The sequence below is a fragment of the Bos taurus genome, chromosome 26 (genome assembly GCF_002263795.3).
Source record: "Bos taurus isolate L1 Dominette 01449 registration number 42190680 breed Hereford chromosome 26, ARS-UCD2.0, whole genome shotgun sequence".
Lineage (NCBI taxonomy): Eukaryota > Metazoa > Chordata > Mammalia > Artiodactyla > Bovidae > Bos > Bos taurus.
In genome coordinates, this window is record NC_037353.1 from 12,576,126 (window position 1) to 12,590,604 (window position 14,479).

Genomic DNA, 14,479 nt, shown 5'->3' on the forward strand with positions numbered 1-14,479 from the left:
ACGAAACGGTCTAGGGCCATAACCCAGTTACAATTCCTTTGCTTTGGGAAGCTGATCTATGTCTAATTTTCTGTGGTAATTAGATGAATCGTTGTCTATTGAGGCCATTTATACTTTCATGCCTTAATGCAATGTCATATGCAAAGAAGACAGTGGGCCAAGAGAGGGAGGCTTCCTTCCTAGTTTTCTAGAAAGAGTCTTCCTTTTCTAGGTAGAGTCTTCCTGCCTACAATCTGACAGAGACACAGGGTTTTTGTTGCTGGTTTTTAATCTAATGAATTTCTTCTTTCTTTTTTTTTTTAATTTTTATTTGTTGAATTTCTTTTTTTTTTAATGAGGTTGCTTTTTTTATATTATTATTGAAGTATAGTTGATGCACAAAGTTGCGCTAGTTTCTTTTTCTTTCTTTCTTTTTTTTTGGCCACACCACACAGCATGCAGGGTATTAGTCGTAGTTCCCCAACCACCAAGGATTGAACATGCCCCCTTGCAGTGGAAGAGCTGGTTCTTAATTAACCACTGATTGTCCCAATGTTGTTAGTTTCTATACAGGGTTTCAGTAAAGTGTACATCAAAGTAATTCACTTATACATGCAAATATATCTATTCTTTTTCAGATTTTTCCCCTTACACGTTTTGTAAAAAATATCGAGTATAGTTTCCTATGCTACACAGTAGATTCTTGTTGGTTATCTATTTTATATATAATAGTGTTCATATGTTAGTCCCAAACTCCTAATTTATCCTACCTTCCCTTCCCCTTTGGTAACCCCATCAGTTTATTTTCTTTGTCTGTGGGTCTATTTCTGTTTTGTATAAAAGTTCATTTGTATCATGTTTTTTAGAGTCCACATATAAGTGAAATCACCTGATGTTTGTCTTTCTCTATCTGGTTTAATTCACTTAGTATGATAATCTCTAGGCCCATCCCTGTTGCTGCAAATGATATTACTTCATTCTTTTTAGTGGTTAAGTAGTATTCCATTGAATAAATATACCACATCTTCTTTACCCATTCATCCGTCAATGGACACTTAGGTTGCTTCCATGTCTTTGTTATTGTAAGTAGTGCTGCAATGAACATAGAGGTACATGTATCTTTTCAAATTATATTTGTTTGTTTGTTTCCCAGATATATATTCAGGAGTGGAATTGCTCGATCATATGGTAGCTCTGTTTTCAGTTTGTAAAGGAACCTCCATACTGTTCTCTATAGAAGCTGTACTAGTTTACATTCCCACCAACAGTGTAGGAGGGTTCCTTTATCTTCACACTCTCTCCAGCAGTTATTATTTGTACTTTTTGGCAATGGCCATTCTGACCAGGGTGAGGCGGTACTACTTTGCTGCAGTTTTGACCTGCAGCACTAACTGTGTGGCTAGCACAGTGGAGTTCAAAGCCAGGCAGTCCCTGCTTGGTGGCAGAAAATGTTTCTCAACATATGAGTTGAATGTGTGATAATCGCACCCTCGAAGTGTATCTAATAAAGGTTTTCTGCTCCTGTTGAGACGGAGAAGTCTATAAAATCCCTAGTAACACTTCACTCTCTGGATGTAATCTTGGAAGCTAGGTTTTTAGTATTGTATGTGTCTGTATGGTCAGGCCGCTCAGGATGGCTCTTGCTCTCTGAACACCCCCTGCCTGACCAGTGCTCACTCCCCCTGCACTCTGTGCATGCAACTGACCTTCCCACTTATTTGCCCCAGACCCCAGCTGGTGACTGTTCTTATCAAGGGGGTGTGAGGGGCATGCCCTCTGCTGGTTTCCGTGGTAACTAGTGAGCCCACCTGAAATCAGTTCCCCCTGTAATTAGCAACCTCCTTATTCCTTCCCCTCCTCTGTGGGAGTGAAGACTGCTGCCATGTCCTGCCTGCCATCAGCTGCACACAGTGGAGTGTTGCTTCAGGACCTTTCTGATGGGTAAGCTCCCCTTTCCACTAAACCACTGATGTTTCTGTTGCCAACTCCAAGCTCTTTCTTTGATCCTGAAGCTGGGCAAGGGCAGGCCTTATAGGCCTGCAGGGTGCAGCTCAGCAGTGTCCTACCAACTCTTTTTATTTATATGGTCATTATCCATTTTTTTAATGTACAAATAAGTTCATCTCTAATAGGCACAAATTTTAATGTATTCCTTTCCCTCAATTTGTATTTCCATTCCATTTCCTCCATAGAATTTCATTCTAATGTAATATATTTTTATATGTGAAAGTCTTTTACTGATATTTATCTTCAAGTACACTTTGTAAATTGAAATTAATTTTTTAATTCTTGTGACTATAAAATTCTTAGTGTTAAAATTTTCAACTGGATTCAGTTATTCATTACAATAGATATTAATATGTGATTGATCAAAACAACATAACTATATTACAAATTATAATACATACTTAAACATAAGAAATAACATTTTATGAAATAGGTTCCTCTTGATGAGATCGATGGGACTTTTTTCAGTAGTTTGTATATGCATGGATGAATATTACTTACTGTTAGAATGAGACAGGATTCAACAGAAGTTCTAGTTCTTCTTTCTGTTTTTATAAATATGAGCATTGATCAACCTGGCTCACATAACTAGATGGGAATGGAAACAATTTTGTTTTCTCAATTCAACTCAATTATATTCTAATTTATAGTCATTTATTTATATTTTTGGACTTTAAGCTCATATATATATTCTTATGATTAATATAACATACAATTACTATATAATATGTTATATATATAATATATTAGCTGGGAAATATTGAAGGCAAAAGGAGAAGAGGGCAGCAGAGGATGAGATGATTGGCTAGCATCCCTGACTCAATGGACATGAACTTGGGCAAACTCTGGGAGATGGTGAGGGACAGGGAGGCCTGGCGTGCTGCAGTCCATGGGGTCACAAAGAGTCAGAAATGACTTAATGACTGAATAACAGCAACAAACATTATATATTCAAATATTTGATTCCTATATATTCTGTTCTGCTATGTTATATTCAGAAAATCACATTATGTTCCATGTTAAGATAATTTTTAGTGATCTTTGAAAAAATTACTTGGCCTTCCTTTAATTTAGCTGAAAGCAAAGCATTAGACATCATAATATTTAGAAAATTAGTCTTTAAATTCTATCACTAAGGCCATTTACTTGCTCAAAGCTATCAATTTCAGTTGCCCCTTTTTTCAAGCTCTGGACTTCTACACCCATTGTGAGATTCAGGATGCGTGAGTGGTACACAGAGCAGAGAAGCACAATTGTGATGGGGGCAGGGAAAGGACGGGCACACTGTCTCCTCTGCAGGTCGATACTCACGTGGAAATTAAGGCTCTGGAAAAAGGTGCCCTTAAAATTCACTCTTTATACCCTCATCCCTTAGAAAGGTACTTATTAAACATAAGAAATGAAATAGTCATCTCAGTTTGAGTGTCAATGTTCTAGTGAAGAAGAAAACATTTTATTAAAATATAGGAACTTACTAAAAAGTACTATAAAGAAGCAGCCAGTGGTAAAATTCTAGAGGGAGGGTGCTGTGTGAGAAAGACCATGGGAGAGGCCTTGTGACAGGTGCCACTGCACTGAAGTCCGAGGACAAGCACAGGCAGCGTGCAGAGCTGGGGAAGCACGTTCTAAGCAGGCGGAACAGCAAGTGCACAGGTCCCACTGGGGTTACGCTTGGGTGCACATGAGTGGCAGGAATTAGGCTGGTATGGCTGGAGCACAGTGGACGGGGGAGGTGTGGAGCAAAGTGAGGCCAGAGAAATGGGCAGGGCCAGATTGGGTAGGGCCCTGAGGGAGCTGCCTATTATTCTCAATGCAGTCCATAGCCATTCGAAGTTTACCAGGAGAATGATAGGAGCTGAGCTGTGTTTTAGAGAGATCATTCCAGATACTAAGATATGAGGCAGTGGATGACACGGAAGTAAGAATAAAACCAGCAAACAGCTGGTGGCCTTAGACTAAGGCATATGGCCTTAGACTAAGGCAACTAACTGTCTGCAAGGGGAAGAACAGAGTCTCAGGATAGGGGAGGAAGAATAGAGCTATAAGAGGTGTTGAATTAGGGCAATACTTTGTAGAAAAGGCCTACAGGAATTACTGATGAATATAGAGTGTAAAGAAAGGGAAAGAATCTACCTGTAGGATAAATTCTATTAAGTGGGATTACTTAACTATGTCTATGACATATTTCAACATCAGAAAATTTGAACCCAGTGGTGCTGGGCAGCTATTTGTGTCATGGCACTGACTGCTTTTTTTTTGTTTTTTTTTTTGGCTTATCATACTGTTCATGGGGTTCTTGTGGGGAGAACACTGAAGTGGTTTGCCATTCCCTTCTCCAGTGGACCATGTTTTGTCAGAACTTGCCACTATGACCCGTGTGTTTTGGGTGGCCCTGAATGACATGGCTCATAGATTCATTGAGTTATGCAAGCCCCTTTGCCACAAGACTGTGATCCATGAAGGGGCTCAACTCAGTGGACACGAATCTGAGCAAACTCCAGGAGACCTGAAGGACAGGGAAGCCCGGTGTGCTGCAGTCCATGGGATCACAAAGAGTCGGACACGACTTAGTGACTGAACAATGACTAAGTGACCAAGAGCACCAGCCTGGAAGTCTACCTGGATAAGCAACGATGTGGATCCTACTCGTGGCTTTTTGCTCCAAATCACCATCCATGTACCGGGCATGAAAACTGCCGCATAAAATCTCTGAACATTAGCTCCATTTTTGAAGGGGGATTCTTACTGCCACAGTTCTTCAAAGTATATGCCGTGAATTTTCTGTAACTATTACCAAATAGGAGTTTTGAAAGTAAAATAAATATTTCAAAATTATCCATAATTTAAACAATTTTGATCAACCTAGTAAGAGAAATGATCTGATCTTTCTCACTATAGAAAATAGTATAAAAATGTTGTTACACAAAGAGGCGATTAAAGATCACACAGCCAAAATGTAAGGGAAGAAGTATGATAGAAATGTGTCAGGAAGGTGATGATTAAAATGTTACATGACCTTTCTTGATTTTTGCGATGATTATGGTATTTGTCAGCATTTTTAAATTTGCAATTCATTGTTATTTCTCAGCCTAAATGAATATTTATTGTCACACTCAATTTGTATTTTAATTTTGTATTATTTATGTAAAGAGGGGTCTGCAAATCATTTAAGCTTTAGGCCTAAAAAATCTGCCCCTGGCTAGTGGCATCACTTACAAGATGGGGAAGTCTTGGCAGGGAGCAGAAGATTGTTGTTGTTTTGGGGGCTGTGGTATTGGATGGGTTCTCAGTAGTGGTTTTTGTTTTTTGTTTTTTGGAAGGGATGAGCCTAGGTTAAGTTAGAAATGATCATTAGACATCCAAATGGAGCTAGACAATTGAATCAATAGGTCTAGAGCTCAAGAATTCAGGGTTGGAGACATCAGATTGAGCATAATTAATGCACAGCTGGTGTTTAAAGCCCAAGAGTCTATGAAATTAGCTGGGGAAGGAGTTTATAGAGATGGAAGAGAAGCAGGTTCCTGACAGAACTCTCGGGTCATCAATGTTTAGATATTTAGTTAAAAAAAAAAAAAAAAGACTCAAGAGAAGAGGCTTGGCAGCAATAGCTGAGTGGGGAAGCCAGGAAAGTGGGAGCCCAGAGGCCTGGAGGAAATGACTCCATGGAAATGGGGAGGTCAGTCAGGCCAAACTCTGCTGCAAGGCCAAGAAAGACAAAGATGGAGCTGGCCCAGGGTTTTGGCCACTGGTAACTCTGACAAGAGTCATTTCCCTAAAGTGGTGGATAAAGAACAACTGGGTGTGGAGAGTTTGGAAGAGTGTGGACGATGAGGAAGCTATGGAGATGCCTGGAGACATCCCTATTAAAGAGTGTAGCTGTGATGGGAGCAGAAGAAGGCAACAGTAGCTAGAGGAGTATGGGCCCAAAGGAATGCAGTTGGATTTTCACTTTAAATGTGTGATATTCAGGCATATTTGTGTGTGGATGGGAATGAACCAGTAGAAAAGAAAACTGATGATGCAGGAAAGAATGGGGATAATTGCTGAGGAATCTGGGTCCAGATGGAAACATTTAGCTTAAGTGAGAGCCAGGATGGAGGGATGGTGGAGAGTGTGGTTACCAATGCAGGTTGAGGATGGATCTGGTGCTGGGCACTGAGGTGTCCTCATCAGATCGCATCTATTTTCTCTGTATAGCATGGACATTTGGAGTCAGAGAAGGGCTCTTCTCTTCTGACTACTGGGGATGAGGAACAAGAGAAAAAAGTGTTGCAGATTTGAGGTGAAAAAAGAAACGTAAATAGCTCTTGAGTGGAAAGGCAACACGGCTTTGCTGTTTGTACTGTTTTTGTTGCTTAGTCACTCAGTCGTTTCCGACTCTTTTGTGAACCCATGGACAATAGCCCGCCAGGTTCATCTGTCCAAAGGATTGTCCAGACAAGAATACCAGAATGGGTTGCCATTTCCTTCTCCAGGGAATCTTCCCAACCCAGGGATCGAACCTGTGTCTCCTGCATTGGCAGGCAGGTTCCTTACTACTGAGCCACAGGGGTGGTCTGCTGCTTGTATACTTTTCTACAAAATTGTAAGCTCTTTGAGGGATGAGCCTGTGATACCCATTTCCAGAAACCCTATAGAGCCAATATGGCATCTGGCACAAGTAGGCCCCTGAGGCACTCCTGTTGGATAGGTGGGTGGGTGGACTAATGGGAGCAGTCTTACAGAAATCCAAACGTAGAAATAAACTTCATCAAATGAAGTAAAAGACTTCACCCAATGATGTGGGGCAGGGAGGATGTGAGTGATCAGGAGGATTTTCCATGGGAGTGTGGCATGAATAAAGATGTAAGTGTAGCATCTTCTGGGAAGACTTTTCCCCAACTTGGGCAGAGATATGCATGTTTGAGACTATGGGGAGATACATTCATGTGTGTTGGTGAGAGAGGCCCAAGTGTGCTGTGCCTTGAAGGTTGTGCTAAGGAGTTTGGATTCCAGCTGAAATTAGCAGCATGTATGTGGTGCCCAGGCTGTGACTTTTATTTGAAGTCTTAATGAATACAACCTGGAAAAACTGAAATTTTAAAACCACTACTAGTTTCATGTCACTCAAAAAGTAGAAACTTAAAAAAGTACAGACTTCTGTTTCTTGGGAAGCCATCTGAATGGGTCTTTATACTACAAAAGTGTAAAATGTGTGGCTGTCTAAAATGAAGATGGTATTAACTCCAGAGGCTAAGCTCCTCTGTAAGACAAGGGAACAGGTTACTGCTGAGGGTGCAGAAAGAGTTGCATCTCTGCAGATATTTCCCTCAGAAAAATGGTTTCTTACACCCACTGGCAGATGCTTGTGTTCTATTTGGATGGATGTGTTCTTGTTCAGGCAATGTTCATAGGAGGCCAAAGGCAGAAGGGTGGGAATGGTGAGTGGAAAATGACTTCACCTTACCAAGGGGACTGGTTTGAGTTTGGCAGGATTTAACCTGGTCTGAACTTCTGTCTCCTGCCCATCATATCAATGAAGATCGATTAGCCCAGAAAGTACTATTATAAGAGTACTGTATTATGATGTGGTTGTCCAGAAATCCTCCTGCAGAGGAAAGCTATGTTTCTCTTGAAAGGAATGAATATCATTGCTGTCAATCACCCAGGGAAGAGCTAGATCGTAGAACAGGAAATAAGGATTGGGAAGGTTGATCTTAGACTAGAGAAGAGGAGAAATTCCTTTCATTCACTGGGACTTGGGTGATGGGTCTGCATGCTTTGAGTACTTCCACAGATGGGTGTGATGACTGCTTTGTAGGCAGGTCAAATTTTAAACAACTATAAGTCAGTATATCAGCCTGTATATTCAGAGAAACCATATCTCTTAGTCCCCTCAGGTTGAGGAAAGTCTCAGTCTTCTTCCTGTGCTTCCCCCAGCCTTAAGTCAAGTTCAGGCTAAGCAAGGTAGTGGGGAAAGAAGAATGCGCTGGAACATGTTTGGGTCCTAATGAGGAAGGGCAGAACAGGGCCTTTCTCAGAGGCCAGTGTGATGAAAGCATTATACAAAACTGCCACGTGCCACAGCACAGCGATCCCTGGGGCCATGGGCAGCAGGGTGGGAGCTTGGTGGTTTTCCAAGGATGTTATTAGACACGAGACATCAGATACCCTGTAAGGGATTCTCTGAAATAACTGGGAGAGATTCTACAGAAGCCAGTGGCCAAAAATCGTACTTCAGCAATTTAATAAAAAGTGTTAGGGTTTAAGTAGGTCATATAAAGCAATTCCATATCCCTCTTCCAAATTTGAAATGGATAGAGATTTAGACATAGGGGTCAAAATACGAAAATATCAGCCCATTGTCACCAGCACTGACTTGGATGTTGCATGCAAATGACGGCAAATGACCAGACAGCAGATGCACCAGCCCTGCAGGGGCAGTATTCCTTGGAGGAAAACACAGAGACAGAAGCCGTAGAAGACATGGGTGCCCACTGCCCTCTGCCTTCTAGGCATGATCAGTGGGCCAGATGTCAGATTCCAGGAAAACAGACCCTGACTCTTAGGCTGTGAACTTTTAAAGATATGTTTTTTAAGGAAACAGGCTTCCCTGGTGACTCATATGGTTGAGAATCTGCCTGCAACGCAAGAGACCTGGGTTTGATCCCTGGGTCAGGAAGATCCCCTGGAGAAGAGAATGCACAGAGGAGCCTGGTGGACAGTAGCCCGCCAGGCTCCTCTGTCCATGGGGTCACAAAGAGTTGGACACTACTGAGCGACTAACACTTTCATTTACACTATTAAGAAAACACCAAGCCGTCCTCTGGAGTATTTGGTGGTCAGACTACAACACAAGTTTCTAGTATAGTAGAAGCCTGACTCTGGCCCTTCCCTTTGAATAATTGGCTCTTGGGTGTTGGGGAGGGGTGGGTTCAGGCTTTGCCTCTGCAGCTGTAGCAGCCCAGGATTCAGGACCTTTCTCCTGGCCTGTTCTGGAGGCTGCATCCAAGCCTAGAGATTACCTAGGACTGGCTGCTTTCAGCCCGGGGCTGTAAATTGCTTCCTGAGATCTTTGCAGCCAACTCCTTTTCTAGCAGGCTGATTGGTAAATATCAGTCTCAGACAAATTAAGACATATCTTTCTGAGCCTCACCCAACTGCAGGCCTTCTTGGGGAGGGGCAAGGTCTACCTAAGTGAGTTTACTTGTCAGTGCAGCAGAAAATGTGCATGTCCTGAGGCAGGCTACTGTGAAAGAGAATATCCAGAGAAGGCTGAATTTCAGTCTTCTCCCAAATCATCAATCAGCTTATTCATTCATCTACCCTTGGGGAGGAGGAGTAAAGAGTTGGAAAGTCTTCAGAAAAACCTTCCACTGATGCTTTCTGTTCCTGGGGAAGGAATACAAGTTTCTTGTCCTTTATGGAAATGTACAGAAGCTCTGAATTAAAAGTAAATTGGATCTAAAAGTTCTGGACATGATGGTGATGGTTCCACAACAATATAAATGTATTTAAAACCACTGAACCATTCACTAAAAAATGGTTAAAATGGTAAATTTTAGTTATGTATGTTTTTACTGTTGTAAAGCAAACAAATGGACAAAGTGAATCTAATCCTAGTTTTTGTTTTGCTTTATTTTGAACAGTTAATATATTCACAAGATTTTAAATTTAAAAAACGAAATGGCACCTCTTCTGTCTTTCTGAGCCAATTCATTTTCTTCTCCAGAGGCAAACAATAAATACCAGCATTTTGGTATTCTTTCAGAGATATTTTATGCAGACACAAGCAAATACTTATAAAAAAGTGGGTTTTTTTTGACACAAATGGTATCAAACTTACACTGCTCTACAGTTTGCTTTTTCAGCTTAATGAAATTTATTGAGGAGCATTTCAGATCAGCATATCAGAGTTCCAGCATTCATAGCTACCTATTTTGCCATGCATGGATGGCTCACAGTTGATTTAATTAGTCCTCATTTAGAGTGCAAATCTAGATGTTTCTACCCTTTTACTATCCCAAACACTAAAGAACCTCTAATATGTTTCATTTCTCACCTGTATATCGGAGAAGGCAATGGCACCCTACTCCCGTACTCTTGCCTGGAAAATCCCATGGACGGAGGAGCCTGGTAGGCTGCAGTCCATGGGGTTGCTAAGAGTAAATTCCCAAACATGGAATTATCTAACCATGGTTTTAATCATTTTTAACATAGGCAAACTTAACTCTAATACTCTTTTTAAAATTAATTAATTTTCTTCCGGTTCCACTGGGTCTTCGTTGCTGTACTTGGGCCTTCTCTAGTAGTGGTGAGAGGGGACAGCTCTGCTGCAGTGCACAGGCTTCTCGCTGCGGTGGCTTCTCTTGTTGCAGAGCACATGCTCTGGTGCATGGGCTTCAGTAGCTGCAGTACATTCAGCAGCTGTGGCGCACAGGCTTCGTTGCTCTGTGGCAAGTAGAATCTTCCCAGACCGGGGATCGAACCCACGTGCCCTGCATTGGCAGGTGGATTCTTACCTACTGTACCACCGGGGAAGTCCTTAACTTTTAGTACTCTTCAATAGACACTGGAACTGAGTAAGATCTCTAATCTGACAAGCTAGCCAGAAAAGTGGTGATATGTATCCCACTCATAAACCAATGCACCACACTTCTGTATGTGTAATAAAGTGGGAAAACCATCAAGTGAACCCCAGAAATAATGTCCATTTGCAAAGAGAAGCTCTTTCTGACAGCAGTCTGGTCAGTCTATAACTGCCTGACTATACAGGTGTTTTCCTTAAATAATTCCTTACATTTTCCCCAATATAATTTCCTCATATTTCTATATATGTTATCTGTTTTGTCCTATAATAATTCAAGAACCCCATTAAGTTATCCAGAGAAAATGACTACATGCTATGAGAGGTAAGAAAATAAAAGAATAGAGGCCAAGTGAAATTGCAGCTAGTTTGATGTCACCCAGCAAGTTAGTGGGAGAGTCTGGATTAAGATTCAGGCTAAAAATAATAATAGGGACTTCCCTGGAGTCCAGTAGTTAAGACTTCGTCTTCCAGTGCAGGGGAATGTGGGTTCTATCCCTGGTCTGGAAGCTAAGATCCCACATGCCTCTGGCAAAAAAAAAAAAAAAAAAACTTAAAACAGAAGCAATATTGTAACAAATTCAATAAAGACCTTTAAAAAGTCCACATTAAAAAAAAATAACTAAGCTCAATAACCTAATTCTGTGCCTTTTCACTAATCTGTATTGTCCTATTTATCCAGCTCTCAGCAATAAAGGAACTGTTCTGAACATACTGGGCTTGGGAGAGGTCTCAGTTTATAGGTGGCCAACGACTGCCTCACTGTTTATAACTTTGCCCTGATGCTCCCTTATGCTGAAGATGAACAGAAAGGATCTCTCAGGAATAAAAGGTAAGTCTGAGCTTTGGTTGATACCACTACCCAGGAGGAACCAGAGGGGAATGAATTTTGATTTTGCACCACGGGAAACACTTTTTCATATTATGTGCACGAAAATGCTTGAGCTACTTAAAACCCTTGCCATGCAATGCAATGCAGGGTGGCATGGAAAAGAACAACTCCAGCACTGCAAGCCATTCTGGGGTCACCAGACAATAGCCATTGTACCGATGCAGTAACTGTGTGTATATATTTGGTCAACAAGGGATTTACTCAGGCTAATCTTTGAGCCATAGTAGACACAGTTAACGAATTCTTCAAAGTTAGTATTTCTAACCTTGGTCTATGAAAGAGTCTGTTCTGAGTGCTGTAACAAGCTAGCCTCCAACCTTACACCTACCTCTGTCACTGTGAGATAGTAGCTGTGTGGGGCGGGGGTTGGGGGACTGTACTCCTGGTGATCACAGAGGTGATGTCATCACCAGGGCTCAGTGAATGGTTTCCATTGCTTGGGAGGCTAGGAAATGAGTTTTCCAGTGTGCTTGGGAGAAAAAGAAGAATTAGGGTAAATACAGCAGTCTCTGGAGAAAGAAGTGGCAACCTACTCCAGTGTTCTTGCCTGGAGAATTCCATGGACTGAGGAGCCTGGCGAGCTACAGTCCGTGGGGTTGCAAAGAGTCAGACATGACTGAGCGATTAACACACACACACAGCAATCTCTGTGCCCTATCAACATAAACAATCTTAGAATTTCAATGGTAAAGGACACTGAAGAGGGCACCACATAGACAAGAACTGAGACAATGAAAAGAAAAAAGATCTGAACAGAATCAGATAGAGATACACAGACAAATCTTTGGTGAAAAAGAATGTGGAAACAGATTCCGTAATTAGGCTGTCTATTACGGATGACTCTGAGACTTGTAACAAACTGCACATCCTTCTCACTTCATAACTGGAGTCAGTCATTCTCAGTTGGCCATTTATAAGGTCGTGGGTTAAAGAACCATGTTGGGTATTTCTAACATGAGGTGTTTGGGCAGGGAGAGTCTTACAACTGAGGTTAAGATTCTCGGCCCAGGACACAGAGCAAGAAGGGGTTCGCCTTCAGGATGGCCACCCTGGGCAGATTTATTCCTATGTGCCGTGCTACATACCTCTCTTCAAGCCTGGAAAAACGAGTGAGTGAGCAGGCATCAAACGCAGAGTCCCTGGCAGAGTTATTCTAAAACCACACACCAAGACAAATCTCAGGGCAGTTAAAAAACAAACAACAATAACCGAGGCATCCCAGCTATTCTAAATAGGGCGGGAGCTTCATTACTTCAAACCCAAATTCCTGTGAACTTGGCAACCTCTCAAGTCTGAAACAAACCTCCCTTGCCAGCCACGATGTTTAAACAAAGCTAAGCCCTATCCTCTGAAGTAGAAGCCTTGGCTAACCTCAGAAATGTGTCTGTGTAGGGGGGCCCATGACAGTGGGTTTATGAGAATGTGACTGTGTTAGAGTGTGTGTCTGGTTCATTGTGTGTATTTGTGTTACTCTGTGTAGCTGCATGTGTGTGTCTGCATGTTTGTGAAATCCAGACCAGGAGAGAGGAAGGTAACTCAAGTGGCTCCAAGTTTTACCTTAAATCATGTGAAACTCTAGTTAATTGGCTGAAGGTAAAAAGAAACCTACAGGGAACTGACATTAGGGCCATTAAGAACCTCCCAGAGGACCTAACGTTTGCTGGCTCTGTAATCACAAGCACCTGCAAAGTTCTGCCTGGCTGAGGACCGAGCAGGGTACACCTGGCAGCCAGTATCTGCCTGGAGGAAGGAAGACAGGACTGCAACCCAGCAGAGGAGTGCCAGCCCCTCACCTGTGCTCTGCCATCACACTCAGGTGCACTGTGCGTGGGTCTGCCTGTCAGCTGGCACTGAATCCTACCACCCCGTTCCAGGCCTGACTATCTGCTCTGTGTTCCCAGAGACCTGTTGCCCCTGCCTGTGTGCACCCAGGAAGACCCTGGTTTCTATAACAACAGACCCCGTGCCCCCAGAGTTTCCTCTCACTCTGAGTTTAGGCCACCTGCCAATCTGCCCCGACTCTGCCCAGCCCTCAGCCTGCCCAGGCTTGTCCCCACCCAGACACCAGCACTGAGCATCAGTGTTTCCCACGGGTGCAAAGAGGAAAATGGAGAATCAGTAAATGTCAATAAAAGGAGAGCTTCTAAGTCATTCTAATCTTGGCGCAGTTCGTATTGCCTTCACCATTGCCTTATCTAGGTTCTTGAAAGCTTACAGCGAGGTTAGGAAATCGGCCATCATTGCTTTGCAGTGACATATTTTGCAATAGTCTTTTTGAACGGCAGTTGATTCAAGATGTTTTCAGATCTAGACGCAGCATCGTGCCACATTTATGGCCGTGATACCTTTTGCTGGAGTTGTCTTTTCACTTGTAGGGTTTTTCTCAGAGTCCATCTTGGCGAGAAGAGAGCAGGTGAAGTGTTGCTCTGTGACCTTGCTGCAAACTGGAAGGAATCATGCTTTCAAGTCTGAAGGATCGTGACTGTTGTATTGTGACCATATTCACATTTGCAGTCTTTCTCATAACTAGAAGAGCCACTTGACAAATGTGTGCTCTGAAGGCGCCAATAGAACTGCCTATTCCAATGTGGCTCTGGGCGCTGCAGGCTGCATAAGCAATTGCCCTTACAGCTGGAGGGCCAAGCGTGAGCATCGGTCCTTTGGGTGGATTCGGAGCTGGTTCCTTCCCCACCAATCTCAGTTGCTAAGAGCAGGTGACCTCACAAACCATTTTAGCAACTTTCACTGCTGGGAATCATTCTCTTGGGAACCTCAGAAGCTGGCAAAGTAAATCTTGTGCTCTGTTTATATTCTGATAACACTGACTAAAAACCTCTCCTTTAAAGAGGAAAGGTTTATCCCAAACAAAGGCAACTGATGAAAGAGATTCCTGTCATGTGGCTTTGAAGGTGTTAATGGAATAATAGAAATTGCTTAAATTTTGATAAGGGTTCCAGAGTTCTCTTCTGAGCTCCATTTCATTTGATATTTGCAGTTACCACGTGAAAGAGGCAGGGGTGACCTTGACCAGCTTC